The sequence below is a fragment of the Trachypithecus francoisi genome, unplaced genomic scaffold (assembly GCF_009764315.1).
Source record: "Trachypithecus francoisi isolate TF-2019V2 unplaced genomic scaffold, Tfra_2.0 Lachesis_group15, whole genome shotgun sequence".
Classification (NCBI taxonomy): domain Eukaryota; kingdom Metazoa; phylum Chordata; class Mammalia; order Primates; family Cercopithecidae; genus Trachypithecus; species Trachypithecus francoisi.
The window spans coordinates 48737453-48761559 of NW_022681460.1; the positions used below are offsets into that span (position 1 = coordinate 48737453).

Sequence of the window (24107 nt, forward strand, 5' to 3'; positions counted from 1 at the left end):
TATTCAGGCCTTCAGCTGATTGGATGAAGCCCACCCATATTATGGAGAGCAATCTGCTTTAACCAAAGTTTACCAATTTAAATGTATATCTCTTCCAAAAACACTCTCCAAGTTGACGCAGAAAGTTAACTATCATGAACAATATTAATATCAGCAAAATAAATTTTAAAGGTAAAAACATTATTAGAGTCAAAGAGATTCACCAGAAAGTTTATACTAGTCCTGAACCTACACCTAAAAACACAGACTAAAAAAAGCTACACTTGACAGAATTACAAGTATAAGTTCCACACCATGGTGCTAGATTTTTCACACCCTTCGCTCTGAAATGAATAAAGTTAGCAGGAGAAGACAAAGATACGGAAGATTCAAAAACTTCGACTACAAGTCTCATTAAAGGGCAAGGGTGAACATTCATTTCTCTACTAATGAAGAGAGAATACACATCCTTTTAAAGCACATATTTTACAGTTACAAAAATACAATGCATCCGAGTGCCCCTCTTCAGAGTAGTGTCAATGAGGTGGCAACTAGGAAGACTATGGCCAAAGCCAGGGTAGGGTAGGATGAAAATCCCAAGAAATGGAGTGGACAAAGGAAGCTATCAAAGAAAAACAGACTGTAGGTCTGGAAGTAGAGGCAGGAAATGCAGGGGACACATAAGCCAATAGAAGGGACTTTGGAGTTAGCAGTGAGAGGCAGCCACGGGTCTCACTAAACTACACTCTTGTCCAGTACTCATGCTACAGAATTTCTTAATCAAAGTGAAGGATCCTACATTTGTCCTGCTGGATTTCATCTTAATTAGGTTTTGTTGTTGTTGTTGTTGTTGTTTTGAGATTGGGTCTTGCTCTGTTGCCCAGGCTGGAGCGCAGTGGTGTGATCTCCACTCACTGCAACCCCCGCTGCAACCTCCGCCTCCCGGGTTCAAGCAATTCTTGCATCTCAGCCTCCAAGTAGCTGGGACTACAGGTCAGCACCACCATGCCTGGCTATTTTTTGTATTTTTAGTAGAGACGGGGTTTCACCGTGTTGGCCAGGCTGGTCTCAAACTCCTCGCCTCTGGTGATCCACCCACCTCAGCCTCCCAAAGTGCTGGGATTACAGGTGTGAGCCACCACACCTGGCCTGAGGTCACTAGTATAACCTGAAAAGACATTGTTGGGTCCTGCATCTATTAATCACTTGTCTGGTATATCATGTCTGTGCTGTATATCATGTAGACTTGACAAGCTCCCTCTCTATATAGAGATTCAAGTCACAGATCAAAATGCTGAAACAAAAGAAGGTGAAAAAAAAACCAAAAACTCACTGAAATTACAACCTAAAACTTTCCCAGATTATCTTTGATTCATTAATGGGTTCTTTAGGGGAGAACACGTCATTGACTATCAACACATCTGTCTATGTACTAAAAGCCATTAGAAATGTCTGCAGGCTGATTACGGTGGCTCATGCCTGTAATCCCAACACTTTGGGAGGCCAAGGCGGGTGGATCACAAGGTCAGGAGTTGGAGACCAGCCCGACCAACATGGTGAAACCCCGTCTCTACTAAAAATTAGCCGGGTGTGGTGGCTAATCCAAAATTAGCTGGGCGTAGTGGCACACGCTTGTACTCCCAGCTGCTCAGGAGGCTGCAGCAGGAGAATGGCATGAACCTGGGAGGCAGAGCTTGCAGTGAGCCGAGATTGTGCCACTGCACTCCAGCCTAGGCGACAGACCCAGACACTCTGTCTCAAAAAAAAAAAAAAATTGTTGTGTACCTTTTGATTCATTCATTTCACCTCTGGGCATATAGTCCAAAGAAACAACCTGAAATAAAAACAAAGATGTATAGATAAATATAGTATTTATTTATACAGAACTATTATTAAATTCCTAGTACACAAAAAAATACTGTCTGTAGGAGGGGAATAGAGATATTTCTTAAATAATGTTTTTCATATAATTATGCTCATAGATATATAATTATAAATAGAGATAAGTGTTCTGAAAGGCTGGAAAAACCATGCTGTGAAAGACTAAGAACATCTAGAAAGGATTTCAAAAAAACAGACACTTCACCTAAGAATCAAAAGATGAATAGAGGGTATCCAGGCAAAGGAGATAGGGTGATAAAGAATATTCTTGGTGGGGCGCAGTAGCTCATGTCTGTAACCCCAGCACTTTGGCAGGCTGAGGCAAGAAGATCACTTGAGTCCGGGAGTTTAATACCAGCCTGAGCAACATGGCGAGACCCTTTCTCCACAAACAAATTTAAAAATTCGCCAGGCATGGTAGCATGCCCCTGTAGTTCCAGCTACTCCAGAGGCTGAGGCAGGCGGATCACTCAAGCCTAAAAGAATGAGATTGCAGTGAGCCATGTTTGTGCCACTGCACTCCAACATGGGTGACAGAGTGAGACCCTGTCTTAGAAAAAAAAAAAAAGGAGGCCAGGTGCGGTGGCTCATGCCTATAATCCCAGCACGTTGGGAGCCTGAGGCAGGTGGATCACTTGAGATCAATAGTTCAAGACCAGCCTAGCTAACATGGGGAAATCCTGTCTCTACTAAAAAGACAAAAATTCGCCAGACATGGTTGCACGTGCCTATAACTCCAGCTACTCAGGAGGCTGGGGCAGGAGAATCGCTTGAACCTGGGAGGCGGAGGTTGGAGTGAACCAAGATTGCGCCACTGCACTACAGCCTGGGTGACAGAGCGAGACTCCGTCTCAAAAAAAAAAAAAAAAAAGGTCAATGGAGAGAAGGGAATTTGCAAAGATCCCGTGGTGCATGAAATGTTCAAGAAATGTAAAGAAAGTTGTATTTTGGTTATGTCATTGACAGTCAAGTAGTAAAAGGGGGTACACTATGAAATGGTGAGAGAGGAAGCAGTCCATGCGGGGCTTTGCTGGCCGTGATAGGGCCTTTAGCATAAGAACAGTGGAAAGGTATTAAAGGATCTTAAGCAAGTGGGAATAATATGATCAGATTTGTGTTGGGAAGGAAAACGTTTACTCCACCTGAAGGATGAAGAATGAATTAGATTGACAGTTGAATAGATAAGGAAAAAATAGTTTGTGGGCTACTTACTATATAGTCCAAAAGATGATTGTCTTTTGGACAGCATAGTGGTTATGTCAGTAGAGAGAAATGTTTTCGCAATAACATTGAGAAATGTTTTTGTAATAAAATCAATAACACCTAATGATGGATTGCATATAGGAAATGGGAAACAGAAAATGGCTTATGCAATTCTATGTAGGACAGCACCATTCCTGGGAGAAGAGAACACTGAATAGAACCAGGTTTGGAAAAGGAGATTGTGTCATGGAAAGTTTGAGGTGCCCTTGAGGTACTGAAGTGGAGATATCAAGTAGATGACTTGACATACATGGCTATTCTGGGCTTACAATATACATTTGGAGATATAACTCTACAGATAGTGATTGGAAACTAAAGAGAAAATATAAAGTAGAAAAGAAGCATCAACTTGTTCAAGACTAATCCCTGCAGGTTGACCTCCCAAAGGGAGTTCGCTTCCTGAACGACTCAATGGTTCAGGCAGTCTGTCCTGCTAAAATATTGATATGTTGGACCAGGCTGTGGAGTAAAAAGAGCAATAGAAAGGTAGCTGGAGTGGGACTGGGGTTGAAAGTTTTGGGTTTTGTTTTTTTTTTTCAAGTTACCAAGTAATTAAGGAGTTTTTTTGTTTTTCTTTTTTTGAGACGGAGTCTCGCCCTGTCGCCTAGGCTGGAGTGCAGTGGCACAATCTCGGCTCACTGCAAGCTCTGCCTCCCAGGTTCATGCCATTCTCCTGCCGCAGCCTCCTGAGCAGCTGGGAGTACAAGCGTGTGCCACTACGCCCAGCTAATTTTGGTATGTTTAGTAGAGACAAGGTTTCATCATGTTGGCCAGGGTCATCTCCAACTCCTGACCTCAGGTGATCTGCCCACCTTGGACTCCCAAAGTGCTGGGATTACAGGCGTGAGTCACCTCGCCCAGCCAAGGATATTTTAATCAATTGAATATTTCCGAGAAGGAGAAATTATTGATAGTGTAAGATCTAAAATACAGAAAGCTCTCTAAATAAGAACAACATAAAAGTTTAACAATAAGAAAATTGCTCAATAAGTTGTGGTATGTTTATATATGCAATATTTTGCAGCCACTAAAAATGGTATATATGATAAAAGGATAGCACTGATTACAAGGGAAATGGAGAGGGCAGCTATGGGGACGGAAAACGAAGTAACAAGGGCCCAGCATGAGAGGGAGACTTCTTGCTGTGTATCTTTTGAGATCTTTCTAATTTTTACCTCTGTAAATTCATTGCTTATTCGAATATGTAAAAATAAATAAAATAATTTTAAATAATCAGAAACAGTAATATAAATGAAAAGGATTAATAGAGTGGGAATTGTGGTTGCCTCCAAAACATCGTCTCCCTATTTTTGGTGACAATCCCTATTTTTCATTTTTTTAAGTAGGGGCTTTTAAATTTTATTAAGGAATTTTCTAAGTAAAAGTAAACAAGGCCTGGCGTGGTGGCTCACACCTGTAATCCCAGCACTTTGGGAGGCCGAAGTGGGCGAATCATGAGGTCAGGAGATCGAGACCATCCCGGCTAACATGGTGAAACCCTGTCTCCACTAAAAATACAAAAAATTAGCTGGACGTGGTGGTGGGCACCTGTAGTCCCAGCTACTCCGGAGGCTGAGGCAGGAGAATGGTGTGAACCCGGGAGGCGGAGCTTGCAGTTAGCCGAGAACGTGCCACTGCACTCCAGCGTGGGCGACACAGCAAGACTCCGTCTCAAAAACAAAAAGTAAACAAAATAGCAAAAATGAGGCCGGGCGCGGTGGCTCAAGCCTGTAATCCCAGCACTTTGGGAGGCCGAGGCGGGTGGATCACGAGGTCAGGAGATCGAGACCATCCTGGCTAACGCGGTGAAACCCTGTCTCTACTAAAAAATACAAAAAACTAGCCGGGCGAGGTGGCGGCCGCTTATAGTCCCAGCTATTCGGAGGCTGAGGCAGGAGAATGGCGTGAACCCGGGAGGCGGAGCTTGCAGTGAGCCGAGATTGCGCCACTGCACTCCAGCCTGGGCAACAGAGCGAGACTCTGTCTCAAAAAAAAAAAAAAAAAAAAATGAAATCTGATATATTCATCACCCAACCAATCTTATTTTGCCCATATCCCAATACTCTCACACTGGGTTACTTTAATGTAATTCCCAAACATCACAGCATTTCATTTGTTACCATTTCTTATGTATCTCTGTAAGATGAGTCCAAAAAATAACTACAATACTATCATTACACATAAAATACTTAAAAAGACTTAATGATATTGTCAGATATTCAGAGAATGTTCAAATTTTCCCAATTGTCTTAGACATTTTTAACAACTGGTTTATTTGAATCAGAATCCAAATAACACTCACATATCACATTTTGCTGTTATGATTGCAAAGCCTCTTTTATTCTATAAAATAACTCTCTTCCGAGACGGGCGGATCACGAGGTCAGGAGATCGAGACCATCCTGGCTAACACGGTGAAACCCCGTCTCTACTAAAAAAAAATACAAAAAATTAGCCGGGCGAGGTGGCGGGCGCCTGTAGTCCCAGCTACTCGGGAGGCTGAGGCAGGAGAATGGCCTAAACCCGGGAGGCGGAGCTTGCAGTGAGCTGAGATCCGGCCACTGCACTCCAGCCTGGGCGACAGAGTGAGACTCCGTCTCAAAAAAAATAAATAAATAAAAAAATAACTCTCTTCTTCCCTAACACTCTTTACATATGTTTATAAGTCCTAGTTTCATTCAGGTGTCTACACTTCTGCACTGCCCATATGCTGACTCTAACCCTGAGTATAGGGGCACGTGGCTAAGGTGTAATCTCATCCCAGGCCACTATAGTTCAGAATTCAGATCAATGAGAAATGGGGAGAAGTTGCTGAGAACCTTCTGGAAAAAAGCTTTCTTACTCTTCTGAGGACCAGAACCTCAATCTCCCTCTCTCTTTCTCTCTCTCTCTCTCTCTCTCAATCCCCTGTCTCTCTGTGCATTGTATTTATGGTAAAATATCGATTGCTTTCCTTCTAAAACCAGGAATAAGGCAACAATATCTGTTTTCGTTACTTCTATACAACTAAAGTGTAGAAGGCCTGGAAGGCCTACCGAGAGAAAATGATTCTGGAGTAGTCGTATATTCATTTGGGAGAAGAAAACACCTCAATTCCTACATCACATCACACACAAATTAATTCAAAAAGGATCATAAATCGGAACATAAGACCTAACTATAAAGCTTCTAGAATAAAGCATAGGATGCTATTTTCATGATCTGGGAGAAGTCAAAGACTTCTTACAGGACACAGAAAGTAAAAAAGCATAAAAGCAAAAACTTTATATTCATCTTAAAAACTTCTTCTTAGCAAAATATACCATTATGAAAATTAATAGGTAAATTCTCTAGGGGAGAAAATATTCAGAAAACACGTATCTCATAAAGAATTTGCATAAAAAGGATTCCTGTCACTCAAAAACAACCTAGTAAATTGAAGATGTTCATGCCACAGTACTCAGTAAATATAGTCTCTGAACAGAAAGACATCTGAATACCTCTCATGACACGCAAAGTTAATAAGTGCATATTTTATCAATGCAAAAGTTTCTTCTCTGAGACCATGATGAAATAATATACAGGGATAGAATGGAAGATGTTCACCCTTGCAGAATTCACATATTGCTTAATATGTAGGAGAAATTTCATACTGGAGAAATCTCAATGCACTAAAATGTTCTGTTTTCTCGAGTCCTGAGAAAACATGCTACAAATACTGAGGACAAATAAATTAAAAATCCATATCTAACTCTATGTATTTAGAGCATGATAGATGTCAATCTTCTTCCCTGTATATCAACAATGGGAGCCAGGCGTGGTGGCTCACGCCTGTAATCCCAGCACTTTGGGAGGCGGAGGCGGGAGAATCACAACATCAGGAAATCGAGACCATCGTGGATAACACAGTGAAACTTCATCTCTGCTAAAAAATAAAAAGCCAGGCGTGGTGGCGGGCGCCTGTAGTCCCAGCTACTCGAGAGGCTGAGGCAGAAGAATGGCATGAACCGGGGAGGCAGAGCTTGCAGTGAGCTGAGACCATGCCACTGCACTCCAGCCTGGGCAATGGAGCGAGACTCCGTCTCAAAAAACAAACAAACAAACAAAAACAATGGGAAGAAGTACATGATAACTAACGGCAGCTGGTCCTCATGGCTATAAATTGCAAGCCACCAGAACTTTCTCAGGAGTAGATTATTGCAAGCCTACATGCATCTTATGTTAGGATTTAAAGTGTATTAGTTCTCAAGAGAAATGTAAATTTTGGGATTTCCATGAATCAAAAGTCATAAATTGTGATTGCATAAAGTAGAAGCTTTTGGCTATGCCTAAATAAGTTTGATCTTTCAAATTTTCATGTATCTATCGCAAAAGTTTCATGTTTTATGCTAATATTAAAAGTAGCCCTATGTTTCCCAAAGTGAGGCATTAGGGTATCAATAGACAGACAACATCCAAAATGCAACTCATACTGAGAAGTTACACATTTTAAACCATTAAAACATTTGTAGAAGTCTGTGACTTCATAATAAATGAAACGAAATTAGTAATTAGTCCTATGAAAGTGTTTTCTGAATTTTGTAGTAAGTTCAATGACCTTAGTAATCACTTCAGAGAGCAGCGTGAAAGATCATGTTTCCTACAAAAAAAGCAATAGTGTCAAGAAAAACAGTATGGGCAGGGCGCAGTGGCTCATGCCTGTAATCCTAGCACTTTGGGAGGCTATAGCGGGTGGATCACTTGAGGTCAGGAGTTTGAGACCAGCCTGGCCAACATGGTGAAACCCCATCTCTACTAAAAATACAAAAATTAGCCAGGCGTATAGAATGCGCCTGTGATCCCAGCTCCTCAAGGGCTGAGGCAGGAGAATCACTTGAACCCAGGAAGCAGAGATTGCAGTGAGCTGAGATTGCGCCACTGCACTCCGGCGTGGGGGAAAAAGACAGACTCAGTTGAAAGAAAGAGAAAAATAAGGAAGGAAGGAAGGAAGGAAGGAGGGAGGGAGGGAAAGAAGGAAGGAAGGAAGGATCATTTAGCTTGTGTATTTAAAAATATTTTAATTTGTATCGAGTTTTTTTCATTTCAGTGAAATTCTGCCTTCTTTAGACATTCCGTTTAAATTAGATAAAAGGTGTTAGTGAGTTCATTCCATCATCAGTAACTTAGTTTCAAATTCAATACATACATTTATGTGCAAAATGCAAGGTAGAAGTACACTAAAGAATAAAAACCTGCACATGCACCCCCAGAATAGACTTTTTTTCTTATGCTCAAGAAGTTCAACTTCTAAAAAGAGAGTTAAGACATGGACAAATATGACAATAATACACAGCAAACTATGCAGAGCCCTTCAAGTTGTACCAAAATCCCTGAGGAGGTGAGAAAGAGAATCACCACTTCGGTGTAGTGAGGGAGTAGAATCAGGGAGATTTCATGCCTGAAAGAGGTCACATTTATATATGGGGAATAGAAACAGGCAGGACAATCTGATTAACGACAAATAATAACAGCTGATACTTGTTGAACATTAATAGCTGATTTAGCTGAGGCTTATGGGTAATTGGGGAATTAAGGATAACATATTAGTCAGATTTCAGTTAGATTTGAATGACATGCTTAGCAGCTTGAAGCCAGTTCTATAAGCAGTGAGGAGCAACATAATTAGGTGGCAGTGGGAGAGAGTGGCAACAGCTGGATGATTTAAGAGGCTATTGCAATTATACAAGTGAGTGGATACAAGACATTGTATTAAGGTGAGGGTGAAAAAGAAAGACGTATATGAAGATACTGTAGATTGGCAGGATGCAGAATCTGGAGTCCAGTTGATCAATGGGATAAATGGGTTAGAGTGATTTGGGTTGACTCCACAGTCAGTAACAGGAGTAGAGTGGTTCTTTTGAGGGAGAAAGGTTAGTTCAGAAGTTGTTAAGACACTTTTTAACAGATTTTTATGGAGAAAGACAATTATTTTAACTTGAAGTCATCCATTTCTCATAAAGCTAGGTTATAGGCTTGAAATTAGTATTATATATGTTTGATTCTGTCTTTCCTCTACTTTGGTGCAGTAGACTTATTCATGAATGTGTGTTACTGTGTATTTCACTATTTATGTGAACATGTTATGTTTCCTTTTTTTGAGATGGAGTCTTGCTCTGTCACCCAGGCTAGAGTGCAGTGGTGGGATCTCGGCTCACTGCAAGCTCCGCCTCCCGGGTTCACACCATTCTCCTGCCTCAGCCTCCTGAGTAGCTGGGACTACAGGCGCCCACCACCACTCCCGGCTAATTTTTTGTATTTTCAGTAGAGACGGGGTTTCACCTTTTTAGCCGGGATGGTCTCGATCTCCTGACCTCGTGATCCACCCGTCTCAGCCTCCCAAAGTGTTGGGATTACAGGTGTGAGCCACTGCACCTGGCCAACATGCTACGTTTCTAACTCCAAATCATTAGGTAGCAGATTTCTGAGGAGTCTTGTCAAGTCTGATCTGAAGCATGGGATGGTTCTATACTAGATTCATTTAATAAATGCATCTGTCATCTGAGTACTGGTTTTCCACATCTATTAGTATGGAATTAATTTACATAAAATCATCACTTTCAATTGCCCATGAAGAATTGATTTGTTCACTTTTTCTTCAACACAAATAGTGCAGTGAAAAAGTGAAAGGTCTAACTGCCCAGGGTACAGCGGTTTAGGGGAGTGGGGACATGGACAGTCTAGTGCTGACCTTGACACCAAAAAACTGTGTTTCATTTATACTCTCTGGTTTTAAGTTTCCTCCTCTGCAAACTGAGATTTATTAAACAGGAGTTTTCTCAGCTTTAACTGACAGGAATGCAATTTCAGCTAGCTTATGTTAAATAAGGAATTTATTAATATAGTAAGATGGCTCACGAATGCCAAGGGCAGGGGAAACCTTCACAACTCTCTGGTCTCTGTCAAGAGTTATCTTCCTACAGAACAACTTGAAACATTTCATTTCCCACCTCAGAATCTCTGCAGCTGTCCCCTTTTCTCCAACATTTAAAAACCTAAACTCCGGAGAATGCTATTCAAAGTCTGACATTGTCTATTTTCAACAAATCTTTTCAGTCTTATAATTGCCCATTAATTGAGCCCTTTTGGTTTCAGAGGAAAACAACCTGGGTTAGAATTCCTGGTTCTGCCCCTACTAACCTTGTACTATGGAAAAACTTCCTTAATCCCTGGAAGCTTCCATTTTTGTCATTTGCTAAATGGGAATAATAACATAATCTGCCTTATTTCCCTTATTTCATTTTTTATTTCATGGTGACACACACAGTCTCGCATTGTAGATCTTTTCTTTTCCTTCCTTCTTTCCTTCCCTCCCTCCTTCCCTCCCTCCCTGCTCTCTTTCCCTTCCTTCCTTCCTTCCTTTTCCTTTCTTTTCTTTCTTTCTCTTTCTTTCTTTCTTTCTTTCTTTTTTTTCTTTCTTTCTTTCCTTCCTTCCTTTCTTTTCTTTTCCTTCCTTCCTTCCTTCCTTCTTTCTCTCTCTCACTCTCTCTTTCTTTCTTTCTTTCTTTCTTTCTTGACAGAGTCTTGCCCTGTTGCCCACAGTGGAGTGCAGTGGTGCCATCTCAGCTCACTGCAACCTCTGACTCTTGGGTTCAAGTGATTCTCCTGCTTCAGCCTCCCAAGTGGCTGGGATTACAGGCACGCACCACCACGCCCAACTAGTTTTTGTATTTTTAGCAGAGACAGGGTTTCACCATGTTAGCCAGGATGGTCTCGATCTCTTGACCTCATGATCTGCCTGCTTTGGCCTCCCAAAGTGCTGGGATTACAGGTGTGTGCATATCTTTTCGTCATTACCCATTCTTGAACCAGAGTGCAAGATCAAGCTATTTAAATAAGCTCCTCTCTTAGGAAACATATGCATGAGAGATGCAATTCCTCAAAGGGTGGGAGCCTAGACTTGTAAAATAATTTGGCTAATGCAGAGGATATACACTTATTTATTCAATTCTAAAAGTCTGTGTCTAGAAAATAACATCCATATTTGGCACATTCTTCTTCTTTTTCCTTTTCTTAAGACAGGGTCTCACTGTCACCCAGGCTGGAGTGCAGTGGCGCAGTCATAGCTCACTGTAACCTTGAACTGCTGGGCTCAAGCGATCTTCCTGCCTCATTCTCTCGAACAACTAGGATTACTGACATGGGCTCTCAAACCCAGCTAATTTTTAATTTTTAATTAATTAATTTATTTATTTATTTTTGTAGAGATGAGACTCTCACTGTGCTGTAAAGGCTGGTCTCAAACTCCTGGCCTCAAGTGATCCTCCTACCTTGGCCTCCCAAAGTTCTGGGATCACAGGCATGAGCCATCTCACCCAGCCTTGACATATTTGGCACATCCATGACATCCATCATTTTGAAATCGTCTGCTAATATTTTTTGCTTCTTTTATGTATCCTTCTAGCCTTGCATTTATTCCCTGAATCCTTCATTTTTAGCTCCCAGAAAGTCTCAATTAATTGAATATCTTAGCACTTGTTGCTTTTCGGAAAAAATAAGCTGATATAACAGAAGTTGCTGTCTCCTCTTCCTCTGCAACAGCCACTATAGAAGGCTGTGCTTCCCCACAACCGTCTTGATCCAAATTGGCCATTTCAGACAAAGTCAAGACTACCTGATCAGCCTCCCCACTCTGAGCCTTGGAGGTGGTAAATTTCAGGTGATCAAAAATGGAGAAATTTCCTTAACAGCTTTGTTTCAGCTAGACATATCTCACTATTCCAAAATCCTTATTTAATCTCAGCTCTATCATAATTAATCATTGACTTCTGTTCCTTAACCTGCTCCCTGCCTAATCCTACACTTCAAGTTTAACCCTGACATTTCAACATTTAGGACACTTGCTCTTTAAAATTTCACCTATGACTTACTATGCCTACAGCATTTACAAAGGCAGGGGCTCAACTTCCTATGCAAATCTATGTAGAAAGACAACAGAGATAGCTGTATCTCTTTTCTCTATAACTACTTGTAACATGTATGCCTGGTACTGTAATTACACAGATTTATAAGTAGAATTTAGCAAAGCTTTGATGCTTCATGGTACTTTCCTGGTTGAGCACTAAAGATAAGTGATGTTTCTCTCAACTTCCTCAATAATCTATACAGAATCTTTAGATTCTCTCTCCCTGAATTTCAACACAATAGATCCAATTATACTTCCTGAGTCACTGTGGGGAGAGTTTAGGTGAGGATGGGGATAGGAGGACAGATGAATAGAGAAGTGGATGCTCTAGATCAAATGCCTATGCAACAGCAGAAGTAATAATCAGCTGCACTCCTGTGTTCAGATCTACTGCTGCTTGGAAGAGCTTTCTGTTATGATCCTGACTGCCCTGTTTCTGGAAGGAAATGTACCCAGGAGCATTGAGGGTGGGAAGAGGTCTGATTCTCACTCAGGGACCACAAGGCCATGTACCGCATATACCCTGATTCTCACAGAAGTGCTACTAGGCTAGCGCATGGGCTTAGGGCTACTGCATAGTTATTCTATTTCTGAACAGCTTTTTATACCCATATTGATTATAACTTTAAATATTTTTGGAAGATATAATCGGACTGTGAGACTAAAAGAAATGGGGTTTCACCCTGTTGATGCCGCTTTATTACCATGTAGTCAATGAATGAAACAGGTGCAAAGCCTGTGTTTCAGGCCGAAGGAGATTCTGATACATATAAGGTACTGTCCTTGTCCACAAGCAAATAACAAATCAGAGCTGGTGGTACAGATGGGAAAGAGGTGAAAAGATACCACAAAAACAGTTAAGACATGTACATTTTTATTCACTGAACACATATTTATTGTGTATTTCATTCCAGACACTGTTCTAGTTATTGAGAATATAGTATTAAATAAGACAGATGGCTGGGCATGGTGGCTCATGCTTGTAATCTCAGCACTTTGAGAGACTGAGGTATGCAAATCGCTTGAGCCCAGGAGTTCGAGACCAGCCCGGGCAACATGGCAAAAACCCATGTATACAAAAAAAATATTAAAAAACTAGCCAGGCAAGGTGGCACCTCTTATTCCAGCTACTCGGGAGGCTGAAGCAAAAGAGTCACTTGAGCCTAAGAGGTCAAAGCTACAGTGAGCCATGATAGTACCACTGCACTCCAGCCTGGGTGACAGAGTGAGACCTTGTTTAAAAAAAAAAAAAAAAAGACAATATCCCTTTCCTCCTGGGTTTACATTGTAGTAGAGAAAACAGACAAATAAAAATAAATAATTTTAGCTACTCAGATGTACTGTAACTAGTTAAATAGTGCTATATAATATGCTTCCATGTGTCATAAAAACAATGAGGAAGCTATTTCTTTATATGACATAGAACTCTTCACTGATCCAAAATAATTTCCAAGATGGATTAAGTAAGAAAAAAATCAAGGTGCAGAAGATAATTTAGAATATGTTAACATTAAAAGAAAATAAGGGCCAGGCACAGTGGCTCACGCCTATAATCCTAACACTTTGGGAGGCCGAGGTGGGTGAATCAAGAGGTCAGGAGTTCAAGACCAGCCTGGGCAACACGGTGAAACCCCGTCTCTACTAAAATACGAAAAATTAGGCATGGTGGCATGCGCCTGTAAACCCAGCTACTTGGGAGGCTGAGGCAGGAGAATCACTTGAACCTGGGAGGTGGAGGTTGCAGTGAGCTGAGATTGGGCCACTGCACTCCAGCCTGGGCAACAGAGCAAGACTCTGTCTCAAAAAAAAAAAAAAAAAGAGAGAGAAAAGAAAATAAGGATAAGACTACATATTTGCTTGTATATGCCTACACAACTGCTGACTGACATTAGTTGTCTCTAGATTGAAAGATGAATTGCTTGAGAGACAGAAACACTGTGTGCACTCTTTTAGCTTCTGATTTGTGAACTTATATAAATGTATTGCCGGGGTCGGGTGCAGTGGCTCACGCCTGTAATCCCAGCACTTTGGGAGGCCGAGGCAGGTGGATCACCTGAGGTCAGGAGTTCAAGACCAGCCTGGTCAACATGGTGAAACCCCGTCTCTACTAAAAATACAAAAACTAGCCAGGTGTGGTGGCCTATAATTTCAGTTACTTGGGAGGCTGAGGCAGGAGAATCGCTTGAACCCAAGAGGCGGAGGTTGCAATGAGCCGAGATTGCACCATTGCCCTCCAGCCTGGGCAAAAGAGCAAAACTTCGTCTGAAAAATAAATAATAATAATTAATTAATTTTTTAAAAATATTGCCTAATGACTTTTCAAATAGAAAGACAGGGTGAGAGGTGAAGTAGTGACAGAGAGAATAAATAATTCTTTTTTTTTTTGAGACGGAGTCTTGCTCTGTCACCAGGCTGGAGTGCAGTGGAGCAATCTTGGCTCGCTGCAACCTCTGCCTCCTGGGTTCAAGTGACTCTCCTGCCTCAGCCTCCCAAGTAGCTGGGACTACATGCACGCACCACCACGCTTGGCTAATTTTTTGTATTTTAGTACAGACAAGGTTTCACCATGTTGGCCAAGATGGTCTCGATCTCTTGACCTGGTGTTCTGCCTGCCTTGGCCTCCCAAAGTTCTGGGATTATAGGCATGAGCCACTGTGCCGGGCCCAGAATAAATCATTCTTTCACAATTAGTTTTATTTTATTTTATTTGAGATAGGGTCTCCTCTGTCGCCCAGACTGGAGTGCAGTGTCACGATCTTGGCTCACAGCAACCTCAACCTCCCCGTGTTTAAGTGGTCCTACCTGTCCCTCCCAAGTACCTGACTACAGGGACGCACCACCATGCCTGGGTAATTTTTGTATTTTTTGTAGACACAGCGTTTCACCATGTTGCAGGCTGGTCTCGAACTCCTGGGCCCAAATAATCTGCCCGCTGTGGCCTCCCAAAGTGCTGGATTATAGGCATGAGCAACCGTGCCCAATCCAATTAGTTTTATTTTAAAAGGGACTAGAGAAATGGGGATAGCAGGTAGGCTCAATGTGGGGAGGAGGCAGTGGCAGGTAGTTTTTTTTAAGTTGGACAATATTATAACATGTTTGTATACTGATAGAAATAATAAATTTAGAGGAAAAAAAGTGGATAATACCAGAGAAAGGACAGTTACCCTTTGTGAATAGGGAAGTGAGGATGGAACCCAGTGCTTAAGAGAGGCCTCAGTTAGGAACATGAACATATACCATATGTAACAGAAGGGAGAGGGTGCAAAATTCATCAGTATAGGAGCAGACAGTTAGTAGATGTGATGTTGGGAACAGGCAGCTATTTTCTTCTTATTGCTTCTATTATATCATTGAATAAACAGCAAGCTGAAAGTAGAGCACAGTAAACAGCAGCTAGTAGATGTGATAGTGGGAACATGCAGATATTCTCTTATTACTTCTATTATATCATTAAATAAATAGCAAGCTGAAATTGGAGCGCAGTAAACAGATGTTGGGGTTAGTAGAAAGAGAAGACAGTATGGAGATAGTTGCTTAGGAGAATAAGAGCAGGAATAAACTAAGGCAGTGTACTAGTTCTGTTAGGACATACATTTAATGTGAGACTAGTCAGCATAGGGTTGTATTTTTATCAAATTCAGCTGCTTGGGTATAATTTCAGAGCGGGTGGAAAGTTGTATTTAATCAAGCCTCAGGTATTGCTGGTGAGAATGATGAGGGAGGAGAGGGGCAAAGAAGTTCAAAATAGGTGCAAGGGAGTATCTACAGTGATGAATCAAAGAGTCAAAACCAAATAAGGAGCTTGGCTGTCTAGCTCCCACCAAACCAACATTCCTACAGAAAATCCTGGAAAATATATATAAAAAGAGCTACCTAAAGGCACTAGAAAGGAAATAAACCAGGAAGAAATTGAAAGGGAGTCAACATTTGGAAGAAGATATCAAAAAGTGAATTTCCTGCTCTTGAAGGAACTGAAGCAGGTTCCAACTGGCAACGAGAGCTAAAACTAAAGTAGAAAATCACTGCCTTACCAGCTTGAAGAACCAGAAAACAGATTACAGACAAGCTCAGCTGCTAGAAAGTTAGTAGGGATATTCTGGAAAGGATGAGCCAGCGCAGGAGAGCCCCAATTTGTGTTTAAATTCTGCTCATATCTCTGGTTGGTCCATGAACCACATACAAGGGTCAGAACCCAAGCAAGACTAAGGTTAAAGGAGCTGAACTGAACTAGTTACTTGTGTTGCTCCACATTCTTCGGAAGCATGAGGCTCCTTCTGAAATTGTTTGGTTGCTGTATGTTTGGACTGTCTTCAGTGGAAAGCATACTCGGTGAGAAACAGGACTTGGTGCAATTTTTAGTAGTCATATTGACCCAAACGGAGTCACAAAATTCACGTGTCAGCCAGGCACAATGGCTCACACCTGTAATCCCAGCACTTTGGGAGGCCAAGGCTGGCGGATCATGAGGTCAGGAGTTCGAAACCAGCCTGGCCAACATAGCGAAACCCTGCCTCTACTAAAAATACAAAAATTAGCCAGGCATGGTGGCACACATCTGTAGTCCCAGCTACTCGGGAGGCTGAGGCAGGAGAATCACTTGAACCCAGGAAGCAGAGGTTGCAGTGAGTCGAGATTGCCCCACTGCACTCCAGCTTGGGTGACAGAGCAAGACTTTGTCTCAAGAAAACAAAACAAAACAAAATACACGTGTCTGCTGGTTAACTTGGGTATTCCTTTCTGTTAACGGTGTAATCCTCTTCCTTTTTTCTCCACCATCTCCCCCATATTTACACATACAACATTGAATGTAAGTATTGTGGCTCGTGTACTATAAAAAAGCAGCCAACATATATTAAATGTGTTCATTGTCCCCAGCACAAACAGCCCTGAGACTCCTGACTAGGAAACAAAATAAGATTAAGGTCAAAGATACATTAACTTTGCATTCTTCAAGGTGTCCTCTCAGCTCTCATATACCGAAGTTTACTGTTTGCCTTAGCAGCCCAGGCTACAAGAGCACATATGTGTGCTGAGTAAGAGAGAGAATCCCATCAGCAGCCAGCCTGGGTGACGAGCACAGATCCCAGAAAACAGACTCATTCTCTTCTCTTCTCAGACTTTAAATGGCAGATAAGTTTCTTTTGTGTCCTGCGTGCAGAGAGGATGTCTCCCAGCACAGACAAGAGAATGATGACATTGGAGGAACTCAAATCACACCCCTGATGTTTAATTGGAGCAGAAGTATCAAAAAAGTTGTGAACGAGTGTTTTTTGTTTTTTGTTTTTTGTTTCATTTTTCTGTAGCTTTCAGTTGGGGTTCACTCTATGCTTCCAAACAGTGCTGAGAGCTACTATTATCCTGTCAATCTCTTCTTGCTTTGCCCCAGATGTTCACACAGCTTACTTTCTCACTTCCCTCAGGTTTCTGCTCAGATATCTCCTTATCAGAGATATCTTTCTTTCTCTTTTTAAAAAATTGTGTCAAAATTTACATAACATAAAACTGACCACCTTAACCATTTTAAGTGTGCAGATAAGTGGTATTAAGCACATACACACTTGTTGTACAACCATCACCACCATTCATTTCCAGAGTTTCTTTCATCCTGCAAAATTGAAATTTACCTATTACATACTAACTCCTTCATTTCCCCCTACCTCTAGTCCCTGGCAACTTCCCTTCTACCTTTTTTTTTTTTTTTTTTGAGATGGAGTCTCACTTTGTTGCCCAGGCTGGAGTGCAGAGGTGCAATCTCGGCTTACTGCAAGCTCCGCCTCCCAGGTTCATGCCATTCTCCTGCCTCAGCCTCCCGAGTAGCTGGGACGACAGGCATCCACCACCACGCCCAGCTAATTTTTTGTGTTTTTAGTAGAGACAGAGTTTCACCATGTTAGCCAGGATGGTCTCTATCTCCTGACCTCGTGATCCACCCGCCTTGGCCTCCCAAAGTGCTGGGATTACAGGTGTGAGCCACCACACCCAGCCTTTTATTTATTTTTTTTTTGAGATGGAGACTCCCTCTGTTGCCCAGGCTGGAGTGCCGTGGCATAATCTTGGTTCATGGCAACCTCCCTCTCCTGGGTTCAAGCGATTCTCCTCCCTTGGTCTCCCAAGCTGGGATTACAGGCGCCCGCCATGATGCCTGGCTACGTTTTTTTCATATTTTTAGTAGAGACAGGGTTTCACCACGTTGGCCAGGCTGAACTTGAACTCCTGACCTCAAGTGATCCTCCTGCCTCAGCCTTCCAAAGTGCTGGCATTACAAGCGTGAGCTACCGCACCTGGCCTACTTTTTGTCTCAATGATAGATGTTTCTGGACCACTATCCTATATAAATTAATAGTACTCTTTCTGGCCGGGCGCGGTGGCTCAAGCCTGTAATCCCAGCACTTTGGGAGGCCGAGACGGGCGGATCACGAGGTCAGAAGATCGAGACCATCCTGGCTAACACGGTGAAACCCCGTCTCTACTAAAAAAAAAAAATACAAAAAACTAGCCGGGCGAGGTGGCGGGCGCCTATAGTCCCAGCTACTCGGGAGGCTGAGGCAGGAGAATGGCATAAACCCGGGAGGCGGAGCTTGCAGTGAGCTGAGATCCGGCCACTGCACTCCAGCCTGGGCGACAGAGCGAGACTCCGTCTCAAAAAAAAAAAAAAAAAAAATAGTACTCTTTCTTCCATCTGACTCCTCCTGTCATTTTCTGGACCTTTCATCCTGTTTTATTTTTCCAATTATATTTATCTCTACTTGACACATAGTTGTATATCTCTCACCTCCCACTGAAATGTATGATCTTTGAGAGCAGGACATTTGTTTATTTTTGTTCACTGCTATGTCTTCAAAACGTAACATAGTACCTGGCAACTGCAGGAACACAAGTATTTGTTGGTGTGAATGAGGTTCAAGAGGAAGTGTTCATCGTCTAATTTCCTGGTTACTGGATTAGAACCTGTCCTTAAGGATATGTATTCCCCAGCTGTTGAACTCTCAGTTCTTTGCTCCCATTTCTCCCCAGCTATCAGTCCTCAACCAGTACAACTTTTTTCTTAGCACAACTTTGATCTTATTTCTTCTAGTTTATTACCACCCCAAATTCTTAATCTCAGTTTTAGTCCATTCTGTGTTGCTATAACAGAATACTAAAGACTGGGTGACTTACAAAGAAAAGAAATGTAGACTGCACGAGGATGTCATCCGCACCAGCCGGGACTGCCCCATCTTCTACATGCGCAAGAAGGTGCGGAAGGACCTGGAGGACCAGGAGCAGCTCCTGTGGCACTTCAGACCCTGGCCCCGAGGCCTGGTGACCTTGCAAGCATCCCATGGGGTAGGGGCGGGCCCAGGGAGAATTAATAAAATTCTGGACTTTTGCTAAAAAAAAAAAAAGAGAAAAGAAATGTATTTCTCACAGTTCTGAAGGCTGGAAAGTCCAACATCAAGATACTAGCATCTGGTGTCATTCTTACTGTGTCATCCCACGGAATTCTCTATTTAATTTGCCATAAATTACTTTTCAAGTTTGTTAGAACCAAGCTTCAGTGATATTTGCTGTGCCCTCACTGTGCAAAAACAAAAATATTTTCTCTGCAGCCCCTTATCATTTACTCTCCAAGTTTTCTAGTATCTGTTAATGACTTCATTGCATGCAATGGAAACTTACTCTGACTTAAGCTGAAGAAGAGTTACAGGGAAGTCTAGACAGCCAGGCAGGAGAACCAGGCATTTCCCAGGAAACTTGGACAGCAGCTAGGGTTACAATGAGGATTATTCTACAGCAAGTGTCTGATGGGACTGACAATGAATGCCAGCTACCAGAGCCACAAGGCAGCTATTAGCTATTACCTGCTGGCAGCAACCCTGGGTGCTATAGCAGAACTTCTACTACTGCTACTGCCATCACAAGAAGGGATTAGATAACCCATCCTTTATATCACTGGTTTTCAGTGTAAACTCTGAGACTAGAGAATTTGATTGGTTGGGCCTAGGGCACATGCTTGTGCCCTACCTGCATAGGAGGCCAGGAGAGTGAGACTGTCTTTTTAGTTTCTACAGTGGGAAATGAACTCTGACTATAGCTAATACTTATATATACTATGGAGAGCAGGCCAAAAAAAAAAGAAAAAAAAAAAAAGGAGCGATTTAAGATGCCGAGTAGCCATAAAAATAACAAATGTTCCTTTTGTTATTTTTGCTACCCTATCTGTATTCCTTATCTCAGTCTTCATCTACATCCATCCAAATGTGTAAGCCAGAAATCATGGCATCATCATTGCATTGTTCACCCCTACATACAATAGGTCTCACAGTTCTCTTGCTTCCATTGGCCCCCCTAAGCATTTATTTTATCTATTTTTTATCTCTGTCCCCATTACTATGACCACAATTGGCCTTTATCATTTTCTCCTTGGATAATTGCTATCGTATCCTACTTTGTTCCCCTGAGCCAGCCCTCATCCCCTGCAATCAATCTTCCACACTGCTCTCACACAGATGTCTTTCTAATATTTGATCTTATTGTTTTCCTACTTTGTTAGTGATTGTCTTCAGATCATATTGTTCTCCTACTTGTGAGTAATGGTCTTCATCACATTAAGAACAGAATTCAGATGATTGGAATGGCACACAACATGATTTTGATCCACTCTTCTTTCAGCTTCATCTTCCTTCAATATTCTACTATATGAGCCCATCATTCTCATAGCGAAACAAATACTTGTTCTCTAAATTTATAATCCTCTCTCACACATCACGTCTATGCATGTGCTGTTATTGCCTCTCCCTGGAATGTCCCTGCATCCTCACATATGTGCACAACTCCTACTCTTTTTTCAAGACTCAACTCATGCTACTCCCGGAGGATTTTGGGGGTGTAGCCTATTCTGATGGCAGCAGCCGCCCATTTGGAGTGGCTGCTGCAAAGACGCCGGCTACAGCAGGGAAGGCGTGCCCCGGGCTGCACACTTTATGGAGCTGCACGCTTTATGGAGCTGTATGCTTTATGGAGCCAGCAGGGGGCGGGAACAGATGGGAGACCCTACCCATTCCGAGTTGGTGGGGCAGGAGCCCCATGCTCCTGGGCACAGTTGCAACCAACCATCTGCAGCTGTGGACCCAAGTATCCCTGCTGCCCCCACAGGTTCCGTAGTGCCTGCTCCCGCTGCCTGGCCTCACCCCACTCCCGGTGCCTGCTCCGATTTTGGAGCAAGGTTGTGGCTGAGCCCCAGTGCTGTCATGACCCGGATGGGTGAGCTGCCTTCGGAGTGGCAGTGACACATCAGCCACCTGCTGCCTCAGAGCCCTTCAGATTTTGGGCACCGACACGCAGAAGAGGGATGCCAAGGTGGGGCTGAGGGCAGCTCAACACAGGTCTGCAGATGCCCGTCAGCACAAACAGCCTGGACACCATGAATGGCAGCAGGAGGTAGGTGCGAGTCCCGGTGAAACCCCACCTTCAAGCCAGGGATGGCCTGAGGCCTGGGGGCCAGGCTGCTAGTTCTGCAGACCAGAGTGGGAACTTACGATGCTTTTACCAGGCCTGCCCATGTCTGCCCAGGGACCAATCAGCATGCACTTCCTCCCGTCTGAAGACCATAAAAAACCCCGAACTCAGCCAGACTCAGGCAGACGATGGAATGCCCCGCCTGAGGAGAAAAGCTACCCCACTGTAGGTCTCCTATCCTCTGAGAGCTGTGCACTCGTTGGGACAACCTTCCTGCAGGTAGGAGCTACCCACCTCAGGTCTTCTCGCCACTGAGGCTCTTACTGGTAGAAGTCGACTCAGCTCCTCAGGAAAAATTGTCCAGGTTTTATAAAATTGATACACACAGGCTGGGAGCAGTGGCTCACGCCTGTAGTCCCAGCACTTTGGGAGGCTGAGGCGGGTGGATCACCTGAAGTCAGGAGTTTGAGACCACCCTGGCCAACATGAGGATACCCCGTCTCTACTTAAAATGCAAAAAATTTAGCTGGATGAGGTAGCAGGTGCCTGTAATCCCAGCTACTCGGGAGGCTGAGGCAGGGGAATCGCTTGAACCTGGGAGGTGGAGGTTGCAGTAAGCTGAGATCGTGCCATTGCATTCCAGTCTGGGCCACAAGAATGAAACTCTGTCTCAAAAAAAAGAAAGAAAGAAAGAAAAAGAGAGAGAGAAAAGAAGAAAATTCTCCTTCCATTAATAACAGAATTATTTACCAGGCTTTTTCAATCATTGTGGCAAACTTATTTAAAATCCAAGTCTCCTAAGAAACTTATTTAAAATCCAAGTCTCCTAAGATTTTCTCTGTCCCTGTAACAATTCAAAAATATAAAATTCCTGGGCAAAGAATTACAATGATAGTCATATATATAAAGCTGTCAGATAGTTAAAGAATTGCATAAAACAGATAGGATCAGAAAATAAAATTTGGAAAAAAGACTTAAAAGTTGTGTCCACACTTGAAATTTTTCTTTGCATTCTAAGCATCTTTTGGTCAAATGAAAATAACCCAAGTGGCAGATGTAGGCCCAGTTCACTATTACAGTGTCTTCACATAGTATCTTCCTGAAGTGCTTTACAACTTAAAATAGTGTTCTTGCTCAATGTGTGGTACAGTAGAACTCAGAGGCCAGGAACATGAACCAGCCTGGAAAACAAGATGATTGGAGTGTAAGCAGATCAGAAAAGCCAACACCACTGCAGTGTTATAGCAAATTCAGGACCATGGACAGTAATGACGGCCCTCACCTCTCTTATCACTCCCCTGTGCATAATTTGCTCATACAGTCTGTTACTGTGTATCTGGAGTGTCTGTGAAACTCATTCAATAGATACATTGAAAATTATTTTTCTTTTTTTTTTTTTTGAGACAGAGTCTCGCTCTGCACGATCTCGGCTCACTGCAACCTGTCTCTCCCGGGTTCAAGTGATTCTCCTGCCTCAGCCTCCCAAGTAGCTGGGGCTACAGGCACGTGCCACCACACTCAGCTAATTTTTGTATTTTTAGTAGAGATGGGGTTTCAGCATGTTGGCAAGATGAACTCTGGACCTGGTGATCCGCCGGACTTGGCCTCCCAAAGTACTGGAATTACAGGCATGTACCACCTCACTGGCCTGGCCTGAAAATTACTTTAAAGAAACATAGAAATTGACCCTTCTGATATTAAAGCTTGAAACTTATATTTGTTTATCTGAGTTGCTTCCTCAGAAAGGACCCCTAGACCTCTCAAAAAGTACTGGAGAACTGAAACTGACCAGATCACAGCAACTAGACAATGAGATGCCAGACTGCTCATTTTGTTTCCTTACCCCTCCCTAGTTCCTGTTTTCCAACACATTGTTACATTTCTTCCCTGCTACATAAACCCCTAATTTTAGTTGGTCAGGGAGATGGATTTGAGACTGATATCCCATATCACTGGCTGCAGCACCCGATTAAAGCCTTCTTCCCTGGCAATACTTATTGTCTCAGTCATTGGTTCTCTGTGTGATAAGCAGCAGGACCCAGGCCGAACCCCTAGCGTTCTGGTAACAGCTTGAGCAAGACACAGGCAAGGTTCAGAGGCCAACTGTAGAGGCCAGTGTTGCATCCACAAAACTCAGGCAGAGGCATGATAAAGCTCATAAAATCCAAAAATTGATATCCAGGGTCACACTCGAGGAAAAGAAAAATCAAATCTGAGAACAAAAGGAAGGACTGGGATAGAAGCTAATGCTGAATAAAACAAAAAGGAAGGCATTCAGACTTAAGGACTAGAAACAGTACTTTCAAGTGCAGCAGCAGGCAAGCAGGTCCACACAACAGTGCAACCAGAGTAAGGTCTTCCTGCCCTTTGATCTGAATTTAATTCCATTTAAAGTGATTCAAATCCACAAGCACTCAATGCATGTCAATAATAGGGAGATCATGATGTTAAGCAGTAATCCCGGTGTGGACAGATAAGAGCTAACAGATTTGCAGTGCTCACAGGCATAACAGGATTGAATAGATGCTATTGATTATACTTGTGGCCTATGTCCTCTGGAGCCCTCATGATATTGACATTTGGAAGCAGATATCTTAATTCACTACCAATTCTTTTGCACTAACCC

At 42.6% G+C, this 24107-nt stretch overlaps 1 long non-coding RNA gene across 1 annotated transcript; it reads right to left on the minus strand.

The window, feature by feature from the left end:
- Positions 1-2449: 2449 nt before the first annotated feature.
- LOC117097141 lies at positions 2450-22156 on the minus strand. The gene is made up of 4 exons (XR_004442828.1): positions 22135-22156; positions 19572-19575; positions 11279-11283; positions 2450-2686 (listed from the first exon to the last, which is right to left on the minus strand). It is a non-coding gene; the product is annotated as an uncharacterized LOC117097141 (long non-coding RNA).
- Between the last annotated feature and the right edge of the window lie 1951 nt (positions 22157-24107).